A 7,423-nucleotide genomic window follows, 5' to 3' on the forward strand; every position below is an offset into this window, starting at 1 on the left:
TTTTTCTTCTTTCTTTTCGTTTTTTTTCATTTTTTTTTTTGGTGCCAGGATTGAACCCAGGCGTGCTTTACCACTGAGCCACATCCCCAGCCCTCCCCCCCCCACTTTGTTTTTTGTATTTTATTTAGAGACAGGGTCTTGCTGAGTTGCTTAGGGACTCACTAATGCTAAGGCTGGCTTCGAATTTGCAACCCTCCTGCCTCTGCCTCCTGAGCCACCAGGATTATAGGCGTGTGGTTCCTGGCTGCAGTTTTATTTTTATTTTGTAAAACTTTTCCTGTTAGTGCCATATAAACAAATCCCTCTTGCTACAGTTTTGACAGAAGAATATCTGGCTAGTATTGAGTTGATGTGTGTGCTTCTGCAAGGAAGCCATGGTGGGGATGTTCCAGGTCTGGGGCTGTTCCCAGTGCTGTTGTCTGGACTATGAGCAGATCTGCTTTTGTGCCAATACCAGGGAGAAGGTCTAACAGTAACCAGCACAAAGACTTTTTGCTTATAGTCCTTCACTCAGGACTACTGCTGATGTAACAGAGTTGTATGTGAATGAATGGACATGGGTATGTTTAATAAAGTTGTATTTACAAAAAAGGGTAGTACACTAGGTTTGGTTCCTGGGTTATAGTTTGTCTATCTATCTGTGTTCTAGACCAACATTTCACAATTAAATTCAGATTGCCTTGTATCTTTCCTTAGAAGACCTACATATAGATATTTGGGTTTAGTGAACAATTTTCTTTCTTTTTCTTTTTCTTTTTCTTATTTTTTAGCAGTACTAGGGAATCAAACCCCGAACCTTGTACATGCTAAGCAAGTGCCCTACTATGGAGCAATTGCATCTTTAGTCCCTGGCCTCCCCTTTTTCTTTTGTACTGGGGATTAAACTCAGAGGTGCTTCACCACTGAGCTACATTCCCAGCCTTTTAATTTTTTTTTTTAAATTTTGAGACAGGGTCTCAGTAAGTTCTTAGGACCGCTCTAAATTTGCTGAGGCTAGCCTGTAATTTGTGATCCACCTGCCTCAGTTTCCTAAATTGCTATGATTACAGGTGTGCACCATTGTGCCTGGCCATCCTCAGCCCTTTTAAAACTTTTTACACAACATCTTGCCCAGGCTGGCCTGGAACTTGTGATGTTCCTGCCTCAACCCCTTGAGTAGCCGGGACTCGAGTGGGCCACCACAGCAGGCATGATTTTCCTTCTTTTTTAAAAGCCTTACCTACTTTCAACTTGTGTATCATACGACAAATGAATTGTGCGGTTCCTATTACATTATTTTTCCAGAATGTGTTAGATGACTTCACCCAGAATCATCATTCTCTATTGACTCAGTTTCCCAGTTCTCTACTCTCTTCACTTCCTTCCATGAGATGGAGTATTGACTTCATTTCCACCTTCCAAGTGTACACAGATGCCCTGGTTTTTGCTCCTCTCCAACACCAAACCCTGTCTTAAAGCCTAGTATTTCCACCCCATATATGTGATGAAAGTGTTTGGGAGATGGAAAATATAACTATCACCCTGAGAATAAATGCCAAAGGTACCACCATGTGACAACCTGCTCACATTCCCTGTTTTATTCTGCCTGAATTGTTTTTAATCGTCTCTCAATACATTTTTCCAATGAGCTAAGATTAGATGTACCACCTAGTTGGCAGAGTGCTTGGAACAGCTAGATTCTTCAAGGATATAAAGAAGTACAAAAGATTCTAAGAGTGCTTTGCAATTATTTCATATTAATATTATTAATAAGGGATACTGTCTATTACTGAGATGGCTGCCTTAATTCCTAGTTCAGCACTTCATTTTTTGAGATCATATGTATGAACAGAGACTATTAGCTGGCTCTTAAACTGTGCTGCTTCAATTAATTAAAAAACAATTAAAAACGCAGTTCCTCAGTCGCATTAGCAATATTTCAAGTGCTCAGAAAGCTCATGTGGCTAGTGGCTATCATGTACATATGATAGTGTGGACATTGACATTTCTTTCTCTTTTTTTAAATTGGTGTATTATAATTACATTATAAATTGGTGTATTATAATTCCATAGCAGTGTAATTTGTTGTTACACATTTGTACATGCACACAACAGACACAGACATTTTTATTATTGCAGAAAGTTCTATTGGGCTACCACGCTCTAAAAGGTGAGTTTCATGATCAGAGAGGCAGTGTCATAGGGTAGGTGGGACCACAGAGACTTGGGATACCAGCAGATTGTTTGTAAGCCTTTTTTCCTCACTACTTACTAGCTCTCTGACCCCAGGCAAGTTATTTAACCTCTATGTGCCTTAATTCCCTCACCTTTATGATGGAGATGTTAATGGTACTTATGTCAAAAGATTATGGTAAAATTAAATGAGGTAATACAAGTAAAAGGCACTTAGAACATCACCCAAGATATTGTAAGTAATTTTAAAATGTCAGTCTGAAGTCTGCAAGGAGAAATGAAGTTGGAGAGACATTGCTTAATACTTATCAACTGCTACTGCTACCAGTTCTAGAGACTCTCAGGTTATGCCAGTTATTTTCAACCATGGTGAATGTTTCAGGCTGCAATGTTCAAGAATATGCAATTAGGGCCAGTTTTCTAAGACAGTTTCTGCAAATGCTTGGTTAAGTGTTATTGTGTATATAGTTGCTAACTTATGAGGGTTTGACTTAAAAATTTTTGACTTTTAGGTGTGCAAAAGCTGTAAGCATCCAGTAGAGGAGACTATACTTGGAATTTGGAATTTTATTTTATTTTTGGAGGGATACCAATATGCAGTAAGATATTCATATTCTTTCTTTCTCTCTGGTCAAACCCAGGGGTGCTTTACCACTGAGCCACATCCCCAGCCCTTTTAATATTTTATTTTGAGACAGGGTCTTGCTAAATTGCTTAAGGCCTTGCTAAGTTGCTGAGGCTGACCTAAAATTTAAAATCCTCCTGCCGAAACCTCCCAAATTGCTGGGATCACAAGTCATGGAGCCAGTAAGATACTCTACTAATGCAGGGCAGTGGCAGCAAGCTACAGCTTCCAGTCAGCTACAGGATCACAAGAGTAAATAATTGATGTTCTAAGTATGCTGTGTTGCTAAGCTATGATGCTTGGTACTTTGGGTATATTAAATGTATTTTTTTTTTTTTTGGCACTGGGGAATGAACTCAGGGGCACTTAACCACTGAACCACATCCCCAGCCCTTTTTTGTATTTTATTTACAGCCAGGGTCTAACAGTTACTGAGCTAAGGCTGGCTCTGAACTCACGATCCTCCTGACTCAGCCTCCTGAGCAGCAGGGATTGCAGGCATATGCCACCAAGCCCAGCTTTTTTAAGTGTATTTTTGGCTTAACTGTATTTCCAACCCACTATGAGTTCATTAGGACACACCATATTATAAGATGAGGAGCATGGAACATCAGTACTACGGGAAGAAAAATGGTTTATTTTACAGCACAGACACTGAATCAGAGTAGTAAAGAAATATTTGATAACCCTGAACCACTATTCCTGTGGGGAGAGGCAGGAAATAGGTCACATGACTTACTGTTCCCTGCAGAAGTTGGGTTCAGCCTCAGGAACCGAAAGCCAATCATAGTTAATTAAATGATATTGCATAGGACAGAAGACTTGTATTATTGCCCTCTACCTTTCTAGTTATCTAATTACTTGTTCATCTTCCCCATCCATTCATCTATCCACCTGTCCATCCATTCATCCATCCTCTGACCCATCTTCTACCCTTGGATCTCACCAAAGGTGATGAAGGGAAGTACAGCTTCTTGGCAGACAGTATACAGAGTAGGCAGAGGGATAAAAGCAAAAATACTCAGCTCCTGCTTGTATCTTTCTCGAGAATTCTTTTTTTTTTAATTTTTGTAGTTGTAAATGGACAGAATGCCTTTATTTTATTTGTTTATTTTTATGTGGTGCTGAGGATTGAACCCGGTGCCTCATGCATGCTAGGCAAGTGCTCTGCCACTGAGCTACAGCCCCAGCCCTCTTGAGAATTCTTGAAAAGGATTTGCTGAAAAGTTGTGTTGGCAGAAATAAAGTCAAAGGCATTGGCCACTGGGGATTTCACTTAAACAGGATTGATAAATCCGGTTGGGACCGGAGAGGCTCTAAAATCTAACACCCCTCTCTAAGAGCATCCCTGGATTTGAAATGCTAATGAAGTCAGTTTATTAGCAACACAAAAGTTTCTGACTCTGAGGCAAAGCTAAAAGCCCAGAGGAATTTCCTTCAGATTCCTCTGGGAAAGGGAATGTAAAAGGTACAAATACATCAGAGGGACAGTGGGGAGGGAAAGGCGTGTGAATTCATCCCAGTCTCTAACAGGGAAAAAGCAAATAAAAAAGCCCAAAGCGATTGATTGAGTGGGAATCGTTTGAGTAAAATAAAGCCCAGCAGAAATTCCTGTGAAATTTCTGGATACATGATATGTATGTAAGCTCATTACACATACGCATGTAATGTGAATACAGTATGAACATTTTTTTTTTTTTTTATGAAAAGGTGGGTTCCCTTTCCAAACTGCATGGTGTCAAGTCACTTTCTCAATATCTACCTTCACCAAGGGTTTTGAAAATTTCTCTTTAAGAAGACAATGCCGTGGCTTCCAAAAATCGTTTTTTTTTTGGCATTTTGCTATTGTTTTTTTTTTTTGTTGTTGTTGTTGTTTTTGAGTTAATGATGCTTCAAAAGAGATCAGCAAAGTTATTTCAGAAGGCAACAGTTCCAAAATCTAAGGTAGCACATAAACATGGGTGGGCCAGAAAGGAAAAGACCGGCAGAAAGATGAGCTCTCTCCCCTTGAAAGGGCACGCAGGGATAAAACTCAGGATCCAGCAGTTGTGCCCAAGCATGGCACACCCAGGGCCACCTAGGGAAAGTTTCCAGGGTTGGAATCAAATAATCTGAGATTTAATTAAGGTCTATAAGCACCTATAGGCACACTACACTGCCAGGTGCTCTGATCTGATGGGCTATTCCACTTGCTGGAAACCAGGAGAGTTTTAAAAGAGTTAGATGTGGGGCTGGGGATGTGGCTCAATCGGTAGCACGCTCACCTGGCATGCGTGCAGCCCGGGTTCGATCCTCAGCACCACATAGAAACAAAGATGTTGTGTCTGCCGAAAACTAAAAAATAAATATTAAAATTCTCTCTCTCTCTTTCTCTTCCTCTCTCTTTAAAAAAAAAAAAAAGAGTTAGATGTGATGGGTGCAGTAGCATATTCCTGTCATCCCAGCAGCTCTGGAGGCTGAGACAGGATGATCATGAGTTCAAAGCCAGCCTCAGCAACAGTGAGGTGCTAAGCAACTCAGTGAGACCCTGTCTCTAAATAAAATACAAAAAAGGGCTGGGGATGTGGCTCAGGGGTTGAGTGCCCCAAGTTCAATCCCCTGAACTCTCCCCGCCCCCCCCCCCCATCCTTTGACAAGGACCCTCTCCTTTGACTAAAAGTTTAGTCAGGACATTAGTGGCACATGCCTGTACTTCTCAGCTACTTGGGAGGGGGGGGCTGAGGCAGGAGGACCACAAGTTCCAGGCCAGCCTTGGCAAGGGAGATCTTATCTCAAGATAAAAAAATCACAAGGACTAACTAGAGATGTAGTTAGTTTATGCATAGAGCAGCCTGGGTTCCATTCCCAGTAATGCTAAAAAGAAAAAAGAAAAACAAGTTGGCACTCTAATCTTGTGCTTCCCTCTCTGTTCTGGAAGTTTAGGGCAAAAATCTCTCATTCTTGATATTGATGGTTCAGGACAAGCTAAGATAAGGCATCTTGGATTTAAGAAGATATAAAGTATTAGTTCCTGTTTACCTTCCTATCTTCCTTCTCCCCTGAAGCAGTTTGTGAGACCCTCATTTGCTCCTATTCTTGGAGGAAAGGAGCTGAAAATACAGGGACACAGAGAAGAACCTGAAGAAACAGGTCTTGCCAAAGTTCCCCCCAGATATTAGCATTGGAGTACACACCCTTTGTCGCAGACATGCTTCTCTGTCACTAGCCACTTCTCCTGGCATAAAATTACACAACTTTACCTCTTTGTGTCTTTATTTTTGAAGGCTTCCATTCATGTCAAACTTTAAATAAATTTGCGTGCATTTCTCTTATTAATCTTTCTTTTGTTATAAAGGTCTCAGTCATGCATATCCCTGCATAGACAGGACAGATGAGGACAGCAGCCCGGGGAAGGCGAAGTCACGGATGAAAGGAGCCCATCTCCCGATGGCCATGTGGAGCAATACTGCCCTCTCAGCCTCAACCATTTAGCTATCAGATGAGGGAGAAGCAAACATGTATCTTATTTATGCAATCATACTTTTGATTTCTTTTAAATACTTATTTATTTTTATGTAGTGCAAAGGATCAAACCCAGTGCCTCACACAAGCTAGGCAAGCACCCTACCAGTAAGCTCTAACCACAGCCATTTGATTTCTTTTAAAATCAAGTTTAGTCTACATCTACATTCTATTTAATCAAATCTTCTTTAATGGGATTGAAATTTAAAAAAGAAGTTGATCTTGATATTTCTCATATAAATTGCCCGAACCCTGTGAGCTGTCCCTTGTGTTAAAGACATATTTTTCTACCTGCTTGAGGTTGATTATTCCCTGTTAACCCCTGGCCTAGAGAAGGACACATTGGTAATTCTGCACTGGACTTCTTGCAAGGAAGACTGATCCATGAACACAGCTGATTTCCATTCCTACCTATACTCCAGATTCGGAGACAAATGGTTGCCCATTCTCTAGACCAGGGGTTTACAGACTCCAATGGCCAAATTCAGCCTATCACCTATCATAAAATAAAGTTTTTTGGAAGTACAACAAATGAACTTTCTTTGTTTACATATTGTGTATGACTGCTTTTGTATAATGACAGAGTTGGGTAGTTGAGTGATTGCAACAGAAACTGTGTGATCCACAAAGCTAAAAAATATTTACAATCTGTACCTTATAGGAAAAAAATTGCCATGCATGTTGGTGCATGCCTGTAAGCCCAGCAACTCACGAGGCTGAAGCAGGAGAATCTCAAGTTTGAGGACAACTCAGCAAGGTATTAGCAAGTTAGAAAGCCTCTGTCTCTAAATAAAAAGGGCTGGGGATGTGGTTCAGTGGTTAAATGCCTCTGTGTACAGTCCTTCATACACCCCCCCCCCAAAAAAAAAAAAAGGAAAAAGAAAAAAATTACCAAGTATAGGCATTCACTACAAATCCACTGGATAGGCTTTGCAAAGGAAATCTACCAAGAGTCCTGAAACTAGATAATATCCAGGGTTTCTTCAAGGTCTAAAATTCTCAGTTCAAATACCCTAGGAACCTTCTGTAGCTTCCAAATACATTTCTTCACTGTCTTCGAGTTTATTTTGCTCTGTCTGAAAATACTCTTTTGCTTAATCAGCAACATGACTTGGTCTTCATAAC

The 7,423-nt window shown here is 40.5% G+C and overlaps 1 protein-coding gene across 1 annotated transcript in view; it reads right to left on the reverse strand.

Moving 5' to 3' along the window:
- The window catches only part of Rarb (retinoic acid receptor beta), a 376,875-nt gene that overhangs the window by 163,547 nt on the left and 205,905 nt on the right, over positions 1-7,423 (reverse strand). The gene's annotated exons all lie outside the window — the stretch shown is intronic.

The sequence above is a fragment of the Marmota marmota genome, unplaced genomic scaffold (genome assembly GCF_001458135.2).
Source record: "Marmota marmota marmota unplaced genomic scaffold, marMar, whole genome shotgun sequence".
Classification (NCBI taxonomy): Eukaryota; Metazoa; Chordata; class Mammalia; order Rodentia; family Sciuridae; genus Marmota; species Marmota marmota.